The following is a 24,265-nucleotide window of genomic DNA, read 5'->3' on the forward strand; positions in this document are numbered from 1 at the left end:
TGTTTGCTGATCTAACCACCTTGGATAGAACAGTGCTGGAATTTGAACCCACTTTGTGCAGGTGAATTAATGAACTTTGCAGCACTGGCTGTGGATGCAGCATGGCTTGCAGGGAGAGCTGCAGCTCCGTGATGCCCGCACAGAGCCGTGACGAGTTCTACGCTCAGCTTTAGAGCTGAAATCTCATCCTGTTAGGGAGCGGGGCTCCTCTGCTACTCATTTAATTCTGGGATCAAAGAAAGCTCGCCTTGTGTGCTCTGTGAGACCCCATAGCGCTTTCACTGAAGCCGATTATTTCAGTGAGCAGAAGATGAGACCTTAGAAAAGGAAGCTCTATCAATAACCTGGAATCAACCAGTATAAAATTTCTCCTTATCTGGAACTCTACTGGGAGAAATGCTATCAGCAGCCAGGTGCTGGTTGGCAGGAAATTGCCCGCCCTGGGCTGCCTCTCTGTTCCTTACCCCTCTGCCCCCCCGCTCCACCCAAACTCCTCTCCGTGGTGCACTGCACTCCGTCTGACAGCAGAGATGAATTCCACAAACAGCAAAAACACAACTTTCCGCTCCATCGCAAGGAGCCGGATGGCGGATACTATTTTCAAAGACTTCTTTGTCCATAAGATGGCGTTTGAATTAGGAACTTGTTTAGCCAGATTCTCTTGTTACAATTTACTGATTCATTGGGTGGAGAATGGGAGGGAGAATGACAGAGCCAGACAGATTCAATTAATGATTTTTTCTAAAAGATCTTTTTCAAGTACAAATGCATCTTAAAATACATGCAGAATTAGACAGCAGGAAGAATTATGAATTTTAATCTGCTTGTGCCTTTAAATGGCCTTCTGAGAGGAAATAAGCTATTTTATCAGTACTTTTCAGAGAAAAATTGCTAAGCTGTAGCAGATGAAATCTGTGGCATTTTTCTGAGGAAGCAGAGATGGAGGAGAAAGGCCTGAGAAGAAAAATCTCCAAATCCCTCCTGGTCTCTCAGTACGACCATAATAAAAATTAAGTGTCAGGATTAGTAACATGGAAATGAATTCATGTTTCAGCAATAGAAGGAGCAAAGAGAAGGATCAGATTCAGTTCTCACACCTTTTCTGTACAGATGCAGATCTTTTGACTTCTCTAAAGTTCTACCTCTGCATCATGTCAGCATGGATAAGTCTGGAACCAGATCCAAGGAGATGCTTCCATGTTATACTCCAGCCTGCTGCTTTCTGCAGTCTGACCCGTGCCGCTTGGCAACAGGGGCCATTTATGCTGGGATACCCCAGCACTCACAGTGCCAACTCTGCCTCACTTCTTCCTCTGCCCTTCTTCAGCCAGACCTGAGTGGTTTGTACCTGCCTTCATGCATTCCCGGCTTCCTCTCTGAGATGCTGAACACTGGTGGTTTTCACAGCTTCTACTTTAATTTGTAAAGTTCCTTGGAAACATCCACGGGTGTCTAATCTTTCTCTGGGGGGAAGGGGAAAGGTCTGGGCTGGGCTTGTGTGACTTCAGCCGTTTAATTTGTCTGTCATTACTTCATGGGTATAGGTTACCAGGAATGTAATTCTCAACCTTCTTGCTCACAAAAAAGGCAGTGGTCTAAGTTTTCATTCATTTCTTTGACTGACACACACACACACAAAAAAAAAAAAAAAAAAAAAAAAGGAATGTCTTTGGGGGCTTACTTTCCTGGGTCTTTCTTCTTCAGCACGCATACACATGTGGTCATTAGAAATGTCACACACACAAACACTGTTTTATCTAGAATTTAAGTAGGAAGAATTCTGGAACACAGAATAGTGATATAAATAACATATATTTTTATTAAGTCCATTTCCACATTGAAGGTTTATTTAGAAAATTTTTCAACTTTCAAATTCCCTTTTTTTCCCCATTTGCCCCTTTCAAGATAGCATTTGGAATAGGTAGCTGAGTGCAGGGAAGGGAGACTACTTCTGAATGAACTTTAGTCAGTTTAATAAAACTAGAACAAATCAATGAGCCACCCAGGTTTCTAATGCTCTCAGTATTCCCACTGATGGTTCCACAACATCAAACAGTATGGAAAACATTTTCAAAGTAAGTCCTCCGTATTCTGAAACACGTCCCTACAGGCAGAGAGATGGAGGTTTTCTTGGCCTACCTGCTTAAAATAGGTCGTGCTCTGCATTCACAATCGACTTGGAGTCGGGCGTATTTCTTCAAAGCGAAGCCCCAGCGAAGGCTGCTCTGCAAGAGCTGGGATCGCACCACAGCCCAGCTCAGGGAGGTGGCCTGAGAGGCACGAAGCCCTCCTCTTCTCGGACCTGTTCAGAAGGGCTCAGCTCTCCCTTAGCCTTGGCTGGCACAGTGAGACCACCTGTTCCTGACTCCATGCAATGCTCACGCCCCACACCATCCTGAGGCTAACCTCACTTTTCAGGTTTTAGCAGCCACAGCTCTGCAATCAAGCTGTGATACACAGCTACACGCAGCTTGTAGGAGACAGCCAAACTGAGCAGCATCTGCAGAGCTGCTGTATAAGCACCTGAACATGAGGCCATGTCTCCACCCCAGCACGCTGCCAGTGCAGCAGAGAGTCATCTCTCCATCTGCTTTATCTGCACCACCAGAGCAGTTTTACTGCCCCAGCAGTGGGAATGTGTCTTCCTGTGATAGTGGATGTCCTGTGCCAAAGGAGCACATTTCTGTTCCCAGGGAGCAAGAACTACACAAGTAAAACTACTTCCATCCATACAGCTACCTCATGGTTTTGCCTCTGTAAAAGTGCAAACCCAGAATGTTTTCACTGGCAAAAGGTTCTGTCTGAGCCTTACGTCAATAGAGGGACATTGCAATAGCACAGGGCCTTTGGGGCAGGGACAGCTGCTGTGGGTGAAACAAGTAATTTCTCTCTTTTGTCTCTCCTTCTGCCATTCTTTCCTCTCTTTCCTTCCTTTTCTCCCTCCCCCAGGTGAAGCTAGCCATACCAATCCATTTAATGGAATTTAGGCATCTGTCAAACAGTGAGGCTGTTCTGGGATCACAGACATACAGACCTGGTGTGTCCTGTGTTCTCCCAGCAGGGCAAAGCCGGTTCTCCCAGTGTATCCTTTTTTGCCCTCTGTGGCAGGTGGATCATACAAGGACCACCTGCTCTTCCTTTTTTTCTGGCCCACCAGAGCTCTTATTCTGTGGAGGTAAGAGGAAAAGCTGGAAATTGAAGTGATGTGGTTAGCATCCAGCTGTGGTCACAACAATACGCAGCTGTAGGCTGTTTGTGGTTAGCTTGGATCAGTGTATTCAGCTGCATGAGCTTACCTAGCTCATTGTGTCTGGAAAGAGCAGGATGTCCCGGTGCACGCTGCTGTGGTGCCTGGATTCTGTGGCTCTGGTGGCTGAAGCCTGGTTGTGCCAGCATGCTTTGTTTCACTCAGCACAGAAGATGTCAAGCGGTAATTCTTGTGGATGCCCCCTCAGCTACTTTGCTTCTACCTTGCTATTAGAGGGCTATGAGCACAGGCATAAATTTGCTGCTCCAGGTATTTTAGAGAGGTCTCTCAGTTCCTCCCTTCTGGCATCAGAGATGGAGGTGGGTGCTGCAGCTCTTAAGGCCACTTATCTCTAAGGAGTTAGCAAGTAACAGCTGGCTTTGCCAAATGAGCTGCTGTGTTCTCCTAGTGACAGCGCTGAAATTAAGGGGTCCTTTACTCATCCTCTCAAGAGAGGCTTTGGACAGTAACTGTAATTGGCAGAAATTGCTCATGGTTCTGGGATCCTCAGATGCAGATGACAGTGTGGATGCCAGAAGGAATGAGGAAGTCAAAGGGGGGACCACGCTCTGTGCTTTTGAAAGCCAGAGGCACCCTGAATTAGCAGCTGAGTTCAAAAAAACTTCTCCTCATTCATGTTTTTTCATTATGGCATCTTTAGGTCATTATAAAATCACTGACTTCAGCTGGGTTATCCCTAAATTTCTTAGTTTGAGTGCGAAGGAAGCAGTCTGCTTTTCATTGTGCCCCAGTGAATAGCAGCAGCGTTTCCCACTGGCAAAGGAGCGTCAGCAGTGACTCTACGAACCAACCAAACAGGGAAATACATTCAATTGTGTTAGTGGTGGAGGGGATTTATAGCACATTGGGAGCTCTCCACTTAGGCCAGAATGTAATTGAGGAGGGGGGTGGGGGTAAAGAGCTGAGGAAAACACAGTTCCCTTGTTAAAATGAAATAATGAGTTTAATATATACGGGCAGAAAGAGGAGGGAAGTCCTTTCCCTGTTAAATATTTACCATTTGAGCTCTGCTTAGGCTCCTCGCTTTCTGTATCTCTAAAGGTGGTGGCACTGGTGACAGTAGGATATGTTTCTTAATGTATTCCTCCCTCTCAACCCACCTTGCATGGGAAACAGTGGCGGTAACAAAAAGCAGACTGTTCTCTCCTCATGAATATTAATCAGTAAACTCCCCCTGCTATTTTAAATCGAAGGCTGGTGCTAAAGCCCTTTTTTCCCCAACTCAAGCATCCCCTGAGGAAAACCCTGAAAGTCCTGGGAACGCAGTGCACAGAGGCTGCCGTGACTGGAGGCCTTCTCGGCAGTGACATATAAAACTCCGAGGTCAGGGGGCACAGTGAGAGGAGGAATCAGCTTTGTTTCCACTATGTGTTGCTGAAAGCTAAACCTTTATGGAACTTTTCTAGCTGCATTTTTGGCTATTTAGCTTGGAAAACAAAAGATTTATTTATTTTTTCCTATTCATCGCAGTTTTTGTCCTAAGCTGACAGCAGTGACATAAGAAGGACCCTCCCTGCTCTGTGCTGGAGCTGTGCATGCTCCATCAACCATCACTGCTTTGGAACAAATATTGTATGATCTTTAAGGGGAAGGAGAAGAACAGAAAAATGATCGCTGAGAGCCAATATAAACAGTCATGACATAAATGCATTCTTCTAAATAAGAAAATTAAAAATCTCCCTGGCAAGTAAAATACATTGATCAGAACATATACGGTACTAGATGATGTCCAGAAATCCAGCTGTGTGTCTTCACAATCCACTCAGCTTCACATCAAACCACAGCAATATTCCCAAGGACATGGGGTGATACAGCCGGAGGTTGGCTTGCCTCCTAGATAACCCTGAGCAGTGCTGAATAATTCTTTGAACTCAAAGCAATTTGCGACTGTGTTCAGAAATAACACACAAACTTGCCAAAATCCAGGAGTGTATCAGCAACCAAAGTGTATTTTTCCAGTGCCTATAATGATAAGGTGATGCAGAGTTCTGTTTTCTCTTTGGAGCAGAGCTAGCACTTGCGGTGTGCTAGAGGATTTCCCATGCCAAAGGTGCAATTCATGTTCTGAAGAGTTTGCAGTAAAGAATAATGTTTTAAAATCTTTGTCCTTTATCAAAGGATCTGGATAGACTTCAAAGAACATTTTAATCCATATCTTACAGCTGGAAAAGCTCAGGCAAGGAGGAGTGACATGGCTTCCCCAAGGTGATGTGCTGAGTTGGTGTCAAACCAGGAGGAAGATCCTGTGTTTCCTGCCTGCTGTGTGGGTGCTGTGTCTCATCATGTTGGCAAGGTCAGTGCTGCGTGCTGTGCAGATTGATATGCTGGTTGCAGACTTTAAGTGTGAGATGCTGAATAGTGTTAACAAATGTAGGACTTGTTGTGGGGCACGGGACAAACTCAGGCTCAACAGCCCAAACAGTCTTATGGCTGCTGTGAGCCTTTGCAATTCTTCAAACATTTCAGAGTTTGAAGAGTATCACCGCGTGAGAACAGCATCTTAGGTTGGGTGGCTGCAGTGATTTTGGTCCGGAGCCCTAAAACTAAATGTAGCTCCATATCCTGGAAGTAATTCTGAGATAAACAGCCAACTGTGCTCAAAGGAAAAGATCTTCAGATAGAACCTGCGCTTGTACTTGCAAGATCTAGTATGTGTATTTCAGCAGCAAGGTCTCAAATAAAAATCTTGGTAGATCACAGAAGGTTTAATAGGTTTCATCCAGCTGCAGTTGTCTTGTTCAGCACTTCTCAGAAGAGATGGCAGCAGTACAATTTTTCCAGGACACAAGAATGAGAAGCAGCTGTACCTAATAACTGCAGGTATGGACATGTATCTGTAATTAGAGGTAGTTCACAGTGTCCTGGCTTTAAGTGCTTGCAACTGATATATATTCTTGCTTTTCACCCTTCTTTGGAGGAACTGGAGTACAGCTGAGTGGTCCAATTGGTGGAAGATGGAAATAGCACCAATCAATTTTAATTTAAATGCATAGAATGTAAAAAAAACAACTATTTGCTAAAAATCAGGTTACTCATTTCAAATGGAAGTGTTTGGCTATGAATGTATTTTGAATACCATATTGCACGATGGCAAACAACTCCAAAAGAGATCAGAATTACTGTAAATTTGAAAAAAAAAAATTATTCAAAGTGTACAGAAAGAATGCAGCAATTGTCTGTTCAGGCAGTTGCCCTGAAGGCAGTGTTTTGTGAATATGTAAAATAGTTACGTATTAAATGGGAGGCCCAAGTGCAAATTGAGAAATGTGTTTTGAAATGGACTTGTAGCAGAAACTGGGAGAGATCAGAAGCACATTGTGAGAACTAGTTATTTCCTCTCAGCTGAACACTTTTCAGGAATCCTTTTACCTCCATGCCAAGAGGCCATATTTATTCTAACAGTTACAGGTATTCACCACTGCGTTGTCTGTTGTGTATAACCAATAACAGGGAATTTTCAGCAGGTACATGTAGCACACTGGAGATCAGGTGAAGGTGACCCTTGATCTCAAACTTGTGTTTTTGTCTGGGAGCATTACCTAGTCCTGCAAAGTCAGAGCCAGCTGTACTTATCCATTGTACTTGTCCTCCCCGGTTCTTGGGAAGAGAACAGAAGGGGTGCTGAGACATCAGCAGTCAGTGCTGTGGACGCAGTACTCCTTTGCCTGGCAGCAGTCAGCTATGACTGTAGATGCCAGAGCCAAGGCTGGTCATGTTTTGGAAATGCTTACTGTCTGAGTACTTTCTTATGGTGCATGTGGGAATCGTTTCTACTTTTTGTTCTGCTTTTTCCCCTGACTGCCTTGTTGACTTCTGCACTCCACAGATTTATCAGGTAACATCTCTTTCTCTGTGGTCTTTTCTCTTTACTTATCTAAGGACTTGAATACCTCCCAGTTATGATTCCTGGCAGAACAATGTATGCCATTGATAGCATAGCTCACAGCCTGCTTGCCTTTTCACTTTCCTGTTTGACCTTTTAAATTTTGCTATTTCACAAATATTCTATCTTGAAGTTTTACACTCTTAGGGTACTTAAGGAAAATTCTCTCCTGGTACACTTGTCTAAACAAGCTAGCCAAACCTTGAAAGGATATCATTTCCCTTGAAAGTGTATCCGCATATTGATAATTGATAGCGTAGCCATCTTTCCAGCCAGATGGCTTCCTTTTGGATGCTTACACAGAAGAAAGTCTGAGGAGCAAAGTAGCCCTTGCACCCTCAAAACAGAGCCTGCCATTGCTTCTTAGACTAAAATCAACACTCCAGAAGGATACAAGCTAATGAAGAGAATCCGTGCATTTCACCTGATCATAATTTGCTTCATAACAAGAGAAACGTAATTTCTATGCATTTATTAGTTCTTTCTCCAATGTTTATCATAGAAAGATACAAAATATGGATGTGTATGTATGTATATATACATATATATGCAAAGAATTTAGTGCTGCATAAGACATAATGTTACACTGCAATGTATACTTGCTTTTATCTCACGCTCTTCTTCACAGAGATCTGTAGAGGAGTAAAATCTGTGAAGTCTTCCACAGAAATGAAGCCACTTCCTCTGGGGAATTAACGTGGTGTTTATAGTCCTTCATAATCATGTCAAATAGCTAAGGTTGAGCTACTCTCCCTTTCACTTTTGGGACCATCATACAACTTATAGTAGTATCTGACTTCTGTGTTGAATGTAGAACATGGCAGCAGCCTCTTCTTCCTCCTTTGTGGAGAAGCTCTAGGCACTGAGTTGTTCACAGTACATGAAATGCTGCCATTTACTGCTGCCGTGCGTGCTGTATGCTGCCTGAGTAGAGGTTCCCCCTCTCCTCTGGAAAGGATGTGTGGGAGTGTCTTGAAGGATGGATGGTCTGTGGGTGGATTGTGCTGGTTAGTGTACAGGTAGAAAAAGCGATCATCAGTTTAAGACAGGAGGACTTGGGGGAGGCAGAGAGGAATCAACCACATGGAAGCTTGAATGCAACAGTACACTTCGACAGTTCTTGCAGAAAAAAAGCCTCATTTGCTGAGATTATCTGTGTATTATGAAGGGAAAATATCATGTCATGAATCAGTGGGAGCCTAACTGGAAATTGTCTCAGATGTTGCTTGTTTGTGCTTTGATGAGGGCAACCACAGGACTGTACTCTCTTGAACTGATGAGAATAGGGGATTGTAATAGAAAAGAGGGGATAATGGAGCCAAATAGGAAGGAAAACACATATCTTCTTAGGAAATAATACTTGGACATCCAACAGTGGGAATCATGGTGGCCATACAGTTCTGCTTATTGTCGCTCTTTGATATGAGCCTAGAGAGCCATAGAATCAGAAGTACAAAGTCTTCGAGATCATCTGGCCATATCTGGCAGAAGGGACTGCAAGACCAGCAATACAGAGATGATAGGAATAGAAAAGCTTAAAGTTTGCGAAAGCTAAACTGTGTAAGAGATTGATCTACTGATGGGGCAAGATTGGCATTAGTATTAAACTGGGAGTTAATATACATAAGCATCGTACTTCTCCTTATTTAATTTCTTTTTGGTTCTAAGAAACTGCTTCATCAGAACTAAGCAGTTAGGTAGGTGATTCATGTAACACTCATCACTATGTCCAACCTGAGTAATATTGTCTGACTCCTGGAAGCCTTATCCTTCCCATCTGTTCTGCCCTTCTCTTACGTTGTGTTCAGTCTGGAAGCAGGCAGGGGACCGAACCTTGCTGGCTCACATTTTTGCAGTTTGTGCAGGAAAGCCCCAGTCCTAATGTTTGAACCTTTGGGGAACAGTGTCAGTCAAAGTAATTGTATCCTATGGCTTCCTGGTGGAGTATGAGAGATTTGCCCTTGGATAAGGAATGCAGAAACAGTGCAGGCTCTTTTATGGCATAGTGTTTGTGGAGGGGCTGCACTCTGCCCAGGGAGCCTGGCTATGCTAGCATTTCCCTCCCTGATTCCCACCAGGAATTCCCAAAATACCAACTGCTCTGGTGAGGCTGAGGCCTTACTGTACCTTTGGAAGGGAACAGATGCCCCTCTGTGTGCCCTTTTGGGTCTTGGCGTAGCCAGGCGTTGAGAAGGACAGAGAGGAGAAGGTCAGGACATGAAAGGAGCTTTATAGTAAGGGAGATGGAAGGAAGAATGACTTTGTCACTCAATTAGCCTGGACTTTCAAAGCATGGAATGAAGTGTCTGGTGCAGTAATGCAGCCCTTGTAAGCACAGTGTGTGGGAGGCAGCAGTAGAGGGGAAGGAAGTGCAGAGTGTTCAGCAGCTGGCACAGCAGCTAGCCCTGCCCAGCTGCTCATGTACAAGTTGCTTCGTGTCTGTCAGTGACCAGATTCTCTAGCCATGGCACTTGGCACTCTGCTTTGTCTGTTCCTAGTTATTCCCTGGCGTGAGGTACATTGGCAGGCATGTGCCCTGGGAAAGCAAAGAGCCCAGGGTCAGCACTATGCTTTATGCAGAGGATTTTAAGGCCTGCTTCTATTAAGAGAGAAACACACTAGAGTTAGTGGCTTCAAAACTATCCCTACATAGTGACAAAACTACTTCGAAAAGCAAAATAGACTTAAATTATATGATTAAATTTCTATTAACTACTCTGTCCTTGTTAAATGTTTTTGCTTGAAGATTGGTCCATTTCATGCACCCTTCTCTCCTGCTCAGTGAACACTGGACAAACTCCCATCATGAACTTGTGGAGCTCAGAACCAGGATAGAGAGAATAGCTCTCTGACTAGATTCAAAAACCTCCATAGCTGTGCAGAATGGATGTAAATAGTTGTGGGGATCTTCTTCCAAGGCTTTTCTGTCCCAGGCTGTCCAGTCCTCTTGGCTCAAATATACTCAGGTATCATCTGTATATATAGCTAAGTCTGCATCACTTGCTCTTTTCAGTGCAATATGAACAATGAATGTTGGAGATGTGCACATGATTGCTGAGATTTTCAGGTCACAGGAATTAAAACTTTTGTAATGGAGTTGGTACCCAAATCTCTGGGACTGCCTAGCAAGTCAGGCACAGACAGTGTTATGAGTGCCCTTCTTTCTCCATAAGCCTACTGCACCTCCTGGATTACAGCAACTGCTGCAGTGCGCCATCATAGAGATTTCTCACTCTGAAAATGGAAATGTGGCTATGTTCCCACTCTGTGCCAAAGGAAAGCTGAAGCATAGCTGAGCATTTTTTCCCATGCTTCTGCTCAAGCAAAGATTGCTTTCACCTCTCTATGTTCTGCTTGACTCAGACCATCCATACTATTCCACTCCAGGCTTTCATCTCCAAAGAGTTGCATTGGATGCACTGCTTGAACCCAGACTCTGGAAGCAGGCATTTCTCTTGGCTTGGAAATCAAAAAGAGAGTAGAATACAGAGGCTCTGCTCCTTCCAGACAGCCATCACTACATTGCTACATTGTGATGACCCAGACTGCTCCATGATGTGGTGAAGAACAAAGACTGTATCGCTGTGACCTAAGTGTCCTGGAAAGGATGCTAAAAACTAACCAGATTAGTGGGATGACTTGATGATACCACCCATACTCATCTTCAGTACCCTTGGTGCTGCTGTAGCTAGTGTTGTGTGGCAAAGGGAACTGCACCCACTGCAGCTTCTTGACTGCCCTAAGTCCTGAGTTTCAGCAACTCATTTGTGAATTATCACTGTGCAAAGCAAGGACTTCCTATTATATCTTTTGTCAAGTTTTCCCACACACCACTTGCCACCAGAATCACACCAACATCCATCAAAAAGTGAGAATGCGTGTTAAAAAAGGCCATCGGCTGCTTTCAGGAATGAAGAACTGGTACCAATTTACAGTTTCCTGTCAGGGAGCCTGACAAGTATCATGGAGAAACTGATGGAACAATTGGCATCGACTGCATGGAGTTCAGCTCCAGCATGAAACTCTGAGTGCACTTGCAGCACCTATGGCTCCCTATGTAGCTGCCTGTGAAACCTGAGCTGCCTTCCTTCCAGCCCCATTCCATCCAGGTTGTCCTTCCTTTCTTTGTTCACTAAATTTCTTGTTGACTAAATCTGCTGGGACAAACGCATAACTGGTGCTTGAATCTTCAGACAAAAGCAAGCACAGATGCCTTTGCTGCTTTGAAATATACATCCTCTTTCTCTGCATACCAAGAATCTGTGCCCTGAATGGACTCCGGGAGGGCAGAAAGAGGCTTGCTGTCTGCAAGGCCTGGTTAATATGCCCCTGACTGGCCGGCTTTGTGCCTTCTCTTCAGCTCCTTGTGAATGAGAATGGCCTGCTGGCAGGTAGCCTGAGGGCTAGATATGGCTCGCTGTGAAAGGATGAACTGCGAAACAGAAGCAGGAATAAAAGTAGGGGATAGAAGACCAATAGAAGGGAACCCTTCTCATTGATGAGCATTTGACTACTGAGACTGCATCTGTGAATACTGTACTATTCTTTTTTTTTTTTTTTTCTGCAGCAGATCCCTACAGCATCAGTTCTCCTCATTGTTTCTCACCTTCTTGAGGAGTTGCTCAGAGCAATGTCTGAGAGCCAGCCTTGCTTTGCTGAATATTTTTTCAGCTCCCTCAGCACACAAGGCTGAACCACAAGTTCTGTACCTGAAGGCAAGGGTTTCACATGCCATGTGAGGGTGGCACTGATTCTACTTCTTTGTACGTGTTGTTGTTGATGTATTTTCTAGTTTGGGGAGTTCCCAGTCATTTCATTTGCAAGTCACACACTGCAGGCACACCTTTATGCCCTGTTATTTGCCTGACTCAGTTTTCTTAGATACTAACAACAATTTTTAGGAGCTGAAGTTTGTTGTTGAATGCTATAAATCAGAAATAGTGTCCTAAAAGGGTTCTCTGCTTCAGCAGGTATCCTGCTTGCAGCTTCTGGATCTTGCTTCGTAAGTCCAATCACACCAGATTTTTATTTTTTGTTTCATATTCTTACTGTGAAAGCAAAAGTGTGTGAACTTACAGAAGCTCTGACAAGTATGCAAAATATCAACTCAGTTTTCCAGGTATCTTCTAAACCTGTATCTAAAAACCTCACAGTGGGGCAGGCCATCCTCCAGGGTCTGGCACTTGGAGCATTCATAGGAGCTGGCAAGGCAATACATTTCCCTCAGCAAAACATGGGGGTCTCCGTCCTTTGGTGGCTCAAGGGAAGTTTGTTCTCCTCTTCTGGGGGGAGCTCAGATCCTTCAGAAAGTGCCTGTGTCCAGGTCCTAGTGCTATTCTTCAGTCCCATGTCCGTAGAAAAAGGGCTATGTGGGAAGGGTGGGAAAAGCTCTTCATTCTTTTTGTGTGTTGCTGCTATGATTTTTAGCCTGGGAAGCGGTCTCAGGCATTTCATTTACAATAAGCATTTCAGGGAGAGTTTTTGGCACTAATTGTCATGCTTTTTACTGCCAGAGATGCAGGATTTAGTACTTCATGCACTTTAAAACTGGTGGAGGGTGGCAGGGTTTTAAGATTTAATCTCTAGCAAGTGTCTCTTTTGTTGGGGGTAGGTGAAATGCTACTATCATCTGTTCAAAGGTGGAATGACAGTTTTGTACCAGAACCCAACTAACTGCATCTCAGAAAAATGCTGATACAATCACACATGAGAACTGGATGAGACGAGACACTTTTCTCTGGGTTTCTGCAGCGCACAGTGGAAGCTGCTAGTATTTGATGAGCAGTAACAAGCTGCCCTACTGTGAAACCGCACCAGGGCCAATTGTTAATGCCAAATCTGCTGAGCAACCAACACGCCAAAGAGACAGAGTCATGTTTAATACAATGAGATCTAGGGACCTGGATATATTACAGTGTTAATTCCTGATTATTGTTGCTGGTGAGATTTTTTCCAGTTTCACAGGTACGGAAAAGTGCACTCTCAAGATGACAGGAAGAATGGAAAGCTGTTGTTTCTGTATGAATTGGTCCTGTCAGGTCAGATCTCAGCCTCCATATGTGCTGGGTGTGCAGATCCAGCGTGCTAGGTTAGCCTAACCTCAGTGTTGAAACTGCAAATTACACTCAAATCCCCCTCAACCTCATTAGTTTTATTATAGAGGAGTGCTTGCAGAGAGCACCTTCAAGATGCATTACCTTAATTCATGGTTTGCCTTGCCTCCCTCCACCTCTCCTTCCTGTGTGCTCTGAAGTTTCCCTGTTCTCTGCTGTGCTCCAGCCTTGCCTGGATGCAGTGCAGTTCCTGGTCCCCAGCACTGCTCTACCTGGCTCTCCTCAGCAGTGGGGCCCCGAAGGGTCACTCTGAGGACTGGGCGTTGTCCTGGCCCAGCTCTGAATTTGGGCACTGCTTCTTGTACAGGTTGGGAGTACCTGCCCAGAGGGGCACCACAAGGATTGCAGATGTCTTCAGGACTCCAGGCTCTCCTATCTCAAAGCTACGTGTTTGGCCAGGAGAGAGTGATAGACCTAGCTGAAACTGTGGAGCCACAAAAGTAGGTACAAACACCTATTATCCCTGTAACTGCTGCAAAAACATCTGTACAACTCTATATTCCTCCAACAAATCCAGGAGTCCTTCACTACAAGCCTTGGTAAAGCCAATTGACAAATACCTGAGCTAGAAAATGGACTTCTCCTGAAAGGAGTCTGGATACAGTGTTAGAAGGGAGAGAAATTTGGAGTCAATAAATAGGAAAGGACAAACTCATCATATGCTGTACACGTCTTAAACACAGCAGGAAAATAGTGTGACTGTGCCTCTCCTTTCCCCACAGAAATGGCTGGAGTCCTTATTTCAGCAAGTGCTGCACAGCACACAGCTATGTGACTCATTTTCATTTTACAAGGCTTCTTGGTTTTAACTGTGACAAAATTCAATGCCTGTAAATCTCCTGAATTTTTATTGTTACCTTGAGAAAATGGCACACCTTGATTTGGCTGTCAGTGGCCTCATACTTCCTCTTCAGAGCTTTCTTTCTTAGGACACATCGGAAGATGTAAGGGTTGGTCAAACAATTTCCACATTCTGCTGTCTGTGCAGTTCATGAACTGTAACAGTGTAGGTACAAGGAATATGTTTTGCCATATCAACTTTTTGTGTCCTAAACACAGTCAGGAAGGCTCTAATTCTATTCTGAGTGCTTCTGCAAACCAGTCCAGCCCTCAACATACTCTCTTGCCTTAGGCTTTCTCAAGGGGTAGAGGAATATTCCTCCTCTGTGTCTGTTTAATCCTTTTCTGACCAGCGGTTCTTTGTCCTCTGGCTCTGATGTGGCTTTTACCTTTTCCTAAACTGCAGGTGACCTTGTTTTAGTGTTTACATAGAGGCCCTTCTCACCCCCCATTCATACCCTGGGGAATCTGGTTTTCTTCACAGAATCTCAAGCTCTTTGTGTGGATATGAGTTAGGCACTCTTGAAGCCCAGCCTTAGCAACTGAATTCTGAGCTGGTCGGTCCTTGTGAGACTCCTTGTATCTCAACAGGGTAAATACATACGTCAGCCCTAGAGAACTGAGGGCAGGAGCAGCTCACAGGGCTGGGGTGAAAGAGCTCCGAGCGTGTCCCTGCTGCTCTCTGTGCAGGGATTGTGCCAGGGCAGCTGTGGCATCCAGGGTGGCCCAGCATTGCCCAACCTGCCTCGCTTCATTTAGCAGCAGGGGATTTATCCAGCACTGTTGTCCTTATGCCAACACAGCCCTGGATTCAGAGCACCAGCACGACACTCTCAAAATACATAACGAGAGCATCAGCTTCCTGATGCTGTCCCTCACACTTGCTGTAAGAGGCTGTAGAAGAGCAGTGTCGTCAGCCTTACTGCTGCCAACCATCCCATAGCTCCCTTCTGAAGTGCCCAGGAGAGGGGCAGCTAGACCTGGTCATGGCACAGCGGCTCCTGGGGCAAAGCCTATCTGCTGTGAGACCTCACCTGATGAGAAGTGCTCATCTGGTGCAACGCTTCTGGAAAGCTGCCTGGAACTGCATGCATAGTTTGTACAACAAAAATCATCACCACTGAGGTAACGGTAAATTTGAGCTGGATACATTTTAAGGGGCTACTATTCAATTCATAGTAAGTTTGGGTGAAAGCAGATGTTGGGATCAGCCATCCAAGGATGAAATCCTTCTCTGTGGTCTTTACACAGAGCAAACTTGTTGACTGAACATTTTCTAATGACCTACTTGGCTCCCCTACTCTCTAGACACAAGAACAGTCTCAAATAAGTCAGTGGATTATTTTTGTTTCAGCTTTGTATTGTGGCAAGCTATCAGCAGTATAGGGAAACTGCATTATTCCCGTAGGAAAAAGTCTCTTTCATCTTCCAGTACACAGTTCATTGTGCAAAAATAACTCAAAAAAAAAAAAGGGTTTTTTTTTTTTGCCCAGATCGTTCAGTGCCTGATTTGCATCACGGCTTATGAAGTCTTCTTTTCAGGCACAACTGAGGAGGCAGTGAGCAGTGACATGGCCTGGGAAGAAACAGCAAGGGAATGGGACAGGAACTTCTTATTCATATAATTGCCAAACCAGTATATTATGTGAGTGTGTATTAAATTCTCTGATTTGTGTCCTCTTCAGATGTGTCTGATCATGCTGTATGACAGCACACAGAGGCAGGAACTGGTTTTTGGAGATTTTAAGCAAGAGGTGGAGAGGGAGTTTCTAAACTGTATATTTCAGTCCATTGTCCCTAGGAGCATGATGATTATTAGCTTCAATGATTTCAACATACTGTCACAGAAGAGGATTTTTTCTGTTGAATAGAAGAAGTATATTCAGGTGGCAAAAACATAATTCTTATCTCAGGTGTTCCCAGTGAGCTAAATCCAAGCAAGCCGTGGATGGGACACAGGAGCTACTCTAAGTAACAGAAGATTTTTGATCTGTAGTTTTATCAAAGAGGATCGTTTTCTGCAGCAAAGAGTTAAAGAAAAAATGTAATCCAAAGAGTGGAGAGTGATTTTTTTTATTGCTGTTGTCCGCTAGGATACAGCAGAATAACAAGTTTCTGGCTGGCATTTTAGAGACAAAAAGCCCTTAGCCTCATCACCTCCAGCAGAAGCTGCTGCATGGCACTATTAGTGCTGGAGCCCACAAGAAGCTGCCCAGCAGTGGCAGGCTAGTTGCTCTCTGCAGCAGCATTCTGTGCCCCAGGCACTGGCCCCAGGCCTCGCTAAGTTTGGACAAGCTCTAGGGAAGGGAGAAAATGGCTGTGGGGAAATGCGGGTGTATGTGTCACTGAAATAAAATTTACACTGTTATCTTCAATATGAGCTGTTTTCCCAACACCAGGAACATCTGCTAGCTTTTTCTCCTCTCCTCCTCCCCTGCTACTCTTATTCACCATTTCCATACAGAGTCTGTATCTCCCTATTAATAAAGGAATAAAAATTCATCACTGCAGCTGTCTCACTGCTGCTCTGCTGCTCCACACTAAATATTCAAGCTGGAAAGCCGGTGATTTAAACTTGGAAACAGGAGAAATATGACTAACACTGCAGATCTGGTGCATCTTCTCTGCTCAGCCTACCTCCTCTCCTTCTGTGCTATGTGAATACAGTCTCATATTTCACAGTGGTAATTTTCTGCTCTTAGTGTCAAATCCTGAAGGGCTCAGCTCCTGGAGTTGTCACCAAATCATCAGACACCCACTGGAGATCTTGCTGAGATTTAGTTGTGTGGGTGAGAGGGAAAGAGGGAAGAGTGGATATGATAAGTAAATAATGACCTGGGTGTGAGAACCAAGGGAATTCTCATTTGCTTCCCATCAAATACTATTCATCTTGCCTTAGAGACTGGGTCTGGCGCTGTCATGTTTCACTGAGTTTTTTGGTGCCCAGATGTCATTAATACTGGGAACATAGGGCAGAAAATTTGCATTGAAATCTCATCATCACACCTTGGTTCAGCCACATAAATACCTTCCACTTCTGTGGTGTTTTCTCTCCAGTAGTGGAAAGTCCCAGGCTGAACCCAGGGGCAGGAAGATGGTATTGCAGCTGTGTCCACCCTGGGCTCTGGATCATATCCCTAGGTCAGCCACAACCCAGTTACCTTCAAACAAGGATTATGTTCCCCTGTGTCCTCTAATAATTTTTTTGTTACTAATGTAATAATTTTGGTTAGAAACTCCAAGGAGAGGAGTCACGTAAGCTTTAGCACGTTGCTGTACGTGCAAGGAGTCCCTTAGGTTGTGTAAGGAGCCGGTGCTATCAGGTTGTGCTTGTACAATGTTGTGACAATAGCTGCATTTGTTCTGCAGGACAAAAGGAACATGGCAGCTGTGGCACAGGTTGCAAGTATCTCACTCTAGTGTCACTCGGCCAGGAGCAAATGAAGCCCAGGTTGTGAGGGCATCATGTCTTTAAAATAACAGCAAAAATGGTGAGGAGGTTGAAGTGAAGACCTATATTAGTCTTACTCTCTGGTGCCCTGCAGCTTTTAATTAATCAAGTCCAATTATTCAGCCTATATCCATTTGAATAGTGGATAATACTGGAAGGAATTCACTTTCAATGGGATTTATGGCTCCCTTCCCTCAAGTCATTTTCAGATAAAAGATTATAAATGTTATAAAGTCTGCACGGATCGGTGTGATCCAAGCAGCAATAATTCATTGCTGTTAATGCTGCAGTGAGTTTATTTAGGAAACAAATTGGCAATCAGGAGAGGAGACAGTTAGCCTTTTAATATGCAGAAAAACAATTGTTTATAATTATTCTGCCTTTAATTCAGAAAACAAACACAGCTGTTGTTTGAGGCTCCTAATCTGATTACAGAAGTGCCACCCTTTCAGATCAGAGTAAGCCAAGGGGACAGGCGCTGCCCTGAGCCAGCAGACAGCAGTTTTCTTTTGCATAGGAGAGTCAGGTGGAAAAAGGACTGGATTTGTTTCCAGCTTATGATTAGACCCATGTGCTTCAGCTTGTTTCAAACATACTAAATTCCATCTTCTATTTCACATATTCTCAGCTTGGCTCATGTACCCAAGGTGGACTGGGAACCAGTCAGCTGTGGCTTTGTGCTGCTGAGTGACTACTTCTGATGTGCTGGGAAAGTTTCCAATGGTTTTTCTCACCTCGCCTCCACCTCCTGCCTCTTCTGTCAACTGCCAAAACATCACACTTGTGGCAACGACAAAGGAGTTGAGGTAGCATCCTATCTTACACAGCTGATGGTGGTGTCTGGAAGCTACAGCAAAGCTCAGGACACCATCATAAGGAAGGGCTGTGAGAACAAGCTCCACTCAACTGAAAACCTTGTGCTGTGAGGGATGAGAGGCTCTGGGAGGGAGCAAACATTGCTGTCCCACCTTGCTCCATGTCTCCTCTTCCATTCTGCCCTTCTTGTAGAGATGACCATGTAAAAAGCTTTGTCACCCACAAAGGAACTGCAGAACTGGGTCAGGATGTTTTAGCTCTTACAAATACATGGGCTACTGAAGAATAATTTAAAAACTATTAACTGCCTTTCTGAAATGAGATGGTATCATATTCCTTTTTTTTTCTCGTAATGGAAACTTTAGTGACTGATCAATTCAAATGAACTTCAATCTATGTGTTAATATAATATATATATCCCACAACAGCTGCTGGTTTGGAGAAAATGGAAACAGCCAAACTGTCATTTGGGTATCTGGGGAAGTTTGATAGGATTCAGACTTTTTCTGCTACCCCCATCCTCTGTAGTATACAAAGGGAAACAAATGTCCTTGAGTGCTGGTGACAACTTTCAAGGAGCAGAGGTGGTGAGCAGAAAATAATATAATGAAAAGAGACTGTAGGGAATGAATAAGAGCATATGTCCTATTTTGCTGCAAGGATCCTCTCTTTAAAGCAAATGCTGGATTTTGGATGTAGCATTGTTCTACCTACGCAACTGGTGCAACTGTTGTTTTTTTTTTTGTCTCTGTGCTTAGTCTTCAGCAATGGAGATCTCTCAGGTTTCAGAGTCTCTCTGTAATTAGAAAGAACAGCTTAAATCCTGACTTCAAACGAGAAGCCACCAATCTGCTGTGTAAACAGGGAGCTTGAGAGAGCTCCTGGGAAGTTCTTTAAAATCTGTTCTCCTAAATCCCTGGGAGCAGGAGCCAGATCGTGCAGGGGATGAAGCCCATCGCTGCTACCAAGTAATCGCATGTGAACGTTGTTAGGGGGGGAGGGGGCACTGCCTGGTACAGCAGCACCGTGTATAGGTGCCTAGTGTAAAAGCATAGCTCATCCTTCTTTAATGCCAGTTCTCTGCTCTTCTGGGTCCCCAGGCTGCACAACTTTGTCTGTGTTGGGGGAGAGTCCAATGATTTCATGCCAGGTAGTTGAATGGTGCAGTGCATGGTGCAGGCTTCTGTCAACTATGGGGAAGAAGGACATTTGGAAAATACTGTGATGCCAGATCCAGCATCAAATCTGCAAGGATAAAGTTACCTCTTTAACTTTTTTTTTTCCCCTATATAGTTGAACTACCAAGTGACCTCTCATGTCCTTGAGATGTACCGTGCTTCAAACAACTGGCACAGTGCTCCTCGCAGTCGTGCCTATTTTCCTGGAAGCCACAGCTCGTGTGGATTAAGCATGATGTGTCTGAGTCCAGAAACAACACAGTAGGCTGCAGGGCCTTCCCACCCTGCTGGATGCCTAGCAGGAACACCATGTGCTGCCTTTCCAGGGTACTGAGGGCATGCTGAAGGGTAGGCTGAGGTGTGAAAGACCATCTGCAAGGGATAAGAAAATCTATGGGGCAGATCTCTAGTTCCTCACTGCCCCTCTTATCTGTGCTAATTGTCGTTAAGGGGATTTTAATGTTGCTATAAACAGGAATCTGTGGAATTCCCTGGTATGCGCTTGCTGCTGACTTGCCCTGGAAATGGCAGTAGAGCAAATATAGCTGAGACGCTGCTCAGTTTACAACAGCTCATGGAGACTTCGGCAGGTCAGGAATAAATGAGACCAGTCCCCAGTAGTCTCAGCTCTCGGCAGAGAACAAGAAGGCTCCTGACAGCTTAAGAACTGATCATGGAGCATGTGGCTCTGTAAATGCACCTTTATTTCCCCTTACGCTGCCTTATTCTAGTTTAAATTCTTCATGAAGTGCCAGTCTTAGTGTTGCAAACTTGTCTGTACAGATTTCTCTACTTACTTGCTTTTAAACCTGGTCACTACGAAAATACAAAGAATAGACCTGGAGAAGGGCATTTTGCCTCCTGTAGGCCTTTCATTGCAAAGCCAGCTGACATTCTCCACAGAAACTGCAAGCGGTGAGTGTGGTACATGCAACCTTCATTTTTAAGGAAAAAGCCTGTGGGCAACCTGTCCAACTCTCACATCTGCCCTGTCACCTCATGGGATTCTGATTCTTCTCATTTGCCTACCCCACTTTCACAGAGCCTGCAGGCTTTGTTAAATCTGCACAAGCTGCTGTGCTACATGGATACGTTTTGGAGTTCTTGGGAACAGGGTGTTGCTTTAACACGGGGGTGTAAAGCACATCAAGCACATCTTTGGCTATTGACACAGGCTAGGAAGGACTTTGCTTCTCAGGGCCAGTACGGTAAGAAGCCAGCCCCCTCTACCATCCTCCCCCATCCTTCCATACTCAGCAGCTCTCCATTTGTGGGATGAATGGTGACAAAGTGGCAGTCGGCAGCACAATGAGTTGGGTCCCCTGGCCTTGCGACCGCTTCCCTGAAGCATCATCCCTGCCATTCCTGGTAGGGACATGCAGGCTATAATCAGCTTTATTATCCTGGTCTAAAACCAGATAACCCTTGAGCAACATTTTGTGCAGCTGGAAAAAGACACGTGCACTGCAGGAGCTAGTTCTGGAAGGGCTCTGTAGGAACTCGCCCTGCAGAATGGGACTGAAATCTGAAACCCGGAAAGCCGTGATGCAGACAGCCACAGCTCACAGATCTCAGCACTGCGCTCCTGGGCCTTGCCTGCCTACCAGAGTTACTGCCACTGAGACCAGAGGTAGGGAAGTGGAAAATCAGGCACAGCATTGTTGGAACTTCACATTTACAGTCATTCTGGAAAGGAATTATCATACCTGGCCTGCTGACTGGAACATGGCATGTGTATATCACATATGCACTGTTGGAAATGAAAGGCAGTATTTGAGGGAATAAAGTGACCAAAGGGGCAGAGCACTCAGTCATCTCATAGACTGCTGCTGGGAATGAGCAAGTGATAGCAGAAAAAGTTACAAACATCCTCTCAGGCAGAAGTCTCCTGAAGCTGCAGAGATCAGCAATATGAGCAGGAAGTGACATGAAATTTGACCTGGTGTAAAGAAGGTTGGTTGGCATAAAAAGGAGGCATTCCAAACAGAAAGCCATATATTTCACTGGTGCAAGTCAGTGTGTGTTATTAGATCAGCTGGGTCATAGGAGCTTATTGAAAGAGGGAGATAGAAAGCAGACAGGGATGGGAGTGTGATCATAGACAGCAAACTGCATATCATGTGAGGCTACAGTGTGTTACTGTAGCAAGAGAAAGCAGGTAATGAGATTCTTATCTACATTTGGAAAGGCATCAAATCACAGCTGAGGGAGGCACCCGTTCCCCACAGTGCCTCTGATGAGAACCCAAGCAAAATATGCTGCTCTCAGTCCTGGGCTGCAGCACTCACAGCAGAAGGTTTTAGATAAATTAGGCAGGGTTCAGGCAAAGGCACCAAGATGTACAGTGGGACTGGGGAGGCTGATTGGTGGGGAAAGAAGAAAAATAAATAAGTGTAACATAGATAGTAAGGAGCCTGAGAAAATGAGATTGTGTGTGTCCATGTGCTTGCCAGGTGTGAGTTCCACAAAGGAGGGGAATATAGCTGTAAGAGACTGTAACAGGGAATAATGAGATAAAAATATAAAAGAGAATTGACACTAATATTAGGTCATTCCTCCCTAGGGTACCATACAGAAAAGTCTCCTCCAGAGAAAGGGGCAGGGAAGTGTTTTTGCACAGCATACCCAGCTGGAGAAAAGATGCTTGAGGCTGCTGCTTGGCCCCGATCCTGTCCAGGATAATGGTTCAAGTGGCTGCTGCAGTAAGGTTTTGGGTTTCCCTACTCTGTTTTTTTACATCTTTACTTGTATTACGATAGATATTGATAGCTTTGCCCAAAGCACTTCCCTTCTCCTGACTACTTGGATTTGTAGTGTGAGAGCTGTGCAGAAAAGGGTCTTGCTTCAGATGTTCTCTGTTGAGAAGTGGCAGTACTGGGGACGAGTTGCTTTGGAGGGAAGTCTGGGTAGATGACTGCCATTAGCAGTCTGTTGGGAGAAAGTTGCCAGAAGTAGGGAAATAATGGTGTGTTGTGCATGTGATCCTTTGCCCTTTTGGCTGATGAAGGAGCCTCAATCAGGCCTGCCCCTCTGGGTAGGGGAAGGGAGTGCACACTGGGCCCTCTGTTAATAGCTGAGAAGAAATTCAAGCAGTCAGCACTACCTCCAACACAGGCAACCCCTCAGTCAGTGGAATAAGGCGTGAGTTTCTTGACTGTAATGAGCTTGTTTTTCCATGAGACTGCTGCAATAAGCTGTAATGAACAGAGAGCTGCAGGATACAGAGTGAGTGGGTGATAGAATGGCAGATGAAATTCTATGTTGATAAATGTAGAAATAGCATGAAGAGAAACAACGATAAGGAGACGTGTATGTACATTAGCAATTACCACCCAGAAAGGAGATCCACAGCCATCCTGGGGAGGAAGGCTGTGCAGCATCCGTCAAACTGAAGGTGGGGAAGGAAATGGTTAGGAAAGAGCCGGCAGCAAAATAGAAAACATCATTATACTGCTGTATAAATCTGTGGTGTATATGTATCTTGAATGCTGCATGCAGTCCTGATCCTCTAGAGAGAATATTGTGGAATGAGAAGAAGTGTGGCAGTGCTGGCAAGCAGACTTCTGTGTGACAGGGCGCTCTGGCTAGCAGGAGTGGCTGGACAGAGCTGGGAGCAGCCTCGGGTGAAACACTGAAGAGCTGCGAATCAGGAGTGGCAAGCACAGAGACAACAGACAGTATGGAATGACTCTCTTAGGAAGGGTGGCGGAAGAGGTGAGGGCTCTTCAGCTTGGAAAGGTGACAGCAAAGGGGGTTATGCTACAGTTCCATCAAACCACAAAGTGCACAGAGATGTGAAATAGCAATTATTGTGCACTATTACTCATAGTGCAGGGACTAGGAGGCACCAAAGTTACCAGGCAAAAGTTTTAAGGGAAAATGAAAAGAATTGCTTTCTCATCAATATCACAGAATCATCGAATCATAGAATCACAAGGTTGGAAACGACCTATAAGATCATCTAGTCCCACCGTCTCCTCATCACTATTGCCACCACCAGCACTACACCATATCACACAGCACGTCGTCCAGACACCTCTTGAACACTGCCAGGGACGGCGACTCCACCACCTCCCTGGGCAGCCATTCCAGCGCCTGACCACTCTCTAAGAGAAATAGTTCTTCCTTATGTCTATGTCTATTACGTCTAATATATAGCCAAACCTGGAAATTACTGCCAGAGGTCTCAAACAGTGGCACGATTACAGATGAGTTCATAGTTGATAGTAAAGGGCTGCTAAGATCAAGGGTGTAGATACAACCTCCAGCTCTGGAAGCTCCTGTACTCCAGACTACAGAAAGGTGGGAGAATCTCTGTTCTGTTCCTCTCCTGTGTTTTGTGCCACATTTGCTGCTGCCAGATGGGATGCAGAAAGAGTTGAATTTGAAGTCCACACCTGGTATTGTCAGATGCACTTACAGGTCTGGTTGTGGGTAGATGAGTGCAGGCTCAGCTTCCTCCAGGAAGCAAGTCCACACTTAGCAATTAACGTACCCGTTCTTGTGATTGGTCCTCTTTCATCACAGCCCTACTCCAGGAAGGGTTAGCTATTGAGGAGCATGTGAGATTAATTCCTAACAAAGAATGGTTCAACCGTTTCCTTTTGGGGAGCAGTCACAAGAAGACAGACCTTTGTTCTGCATCACTGGACTGCTTTAGGTCATCCCCAGAGATGGATTTAAAGCAAAACCTCTTGAACCCTCTTGAACTTTAAG

At 44.8% G+C, this 24,265-nt stretch overlaps 1 long non-coding RNA gene across 1 annotated transcript in view; it reads left to right on the forward strand.

Annotated features, from left to right (window-relative positions):
- The first annotated feature begins 5,522 nt into the window (after positions 1-5,522).
- The window catches only part of LOC122181686, a 37,395-nt gene continuing 18,652 nt past the window's right edge, over positions 5,523-24,265 (forward strand). The window contains exon 1 of the long non-coding RNA XR_006179542.1: positions 5,523-5,561. This is a non-coding gene — a long non-coding RNA (uncharacterized LOC122181686). The remainder of the gene's footprint in view (positions 5,562-24,265) is intronic.

The sequence above is a fragment of the Lagopus leucura genome, unplaced genomic scaffold (assembly GCF_019238085.1).
Source record: "Lagopus leucura isolate 7727_CA_CO unplaced genomic scaffold, USGS_WTPT01 Super-Scaffold_100012, whole genome shotgun sequence".
Classification (NCBI taxonomy): domain Eukaryota; kingdom Metazoa; phylum Chordata; class Aves; order Galliformes; family Phasianidae; genus Lagopus; species Lagopus leucura.